Here is a 289-nt window from a genome sequence, read left to right on the forward strand (position 1 = left end):
ACTGCTGCGCATTCACAGTTACATCCGGTATATGACCATGACTAGGCAGCGACATGTCGAATGTCTCTCCCTCGCTGACACGCGTAATACTGGCTCTATTGGTCGGAGAGTACGTCGCCAGTGAAAGCGCCTGTTTTGAATGTACCCGGGGAGTATGGTTTTACAGGTTTTACATGAATTATGCCTTTTCTGCCTGAAAACTCAATTTTCCCCATATTTTCCCAATTTTCCCAATCTTTCACAGGAAATTCCCGGGAATATTCCCTGACCCAATATTCCCGGGAAATTA

This window comes from Frankliniella occidentalis, unplaced genomic scaffold (assembly GCF_000697945.3).
Source record: "Frankliniella occidentalis isolate FOCC.00 unplaced genomic scaffold, Focc_3.1 Scaffold552, whole genome shotgun sequence".
In the NCBI taxonomy this organism is placed as follows: domain Eukaryota; kingdom Metazoa; phylum Arthropoda; class Insecta; order Thysanoptera; family Thripidae; genus Frankliniella; species Frankliniella occidentalis.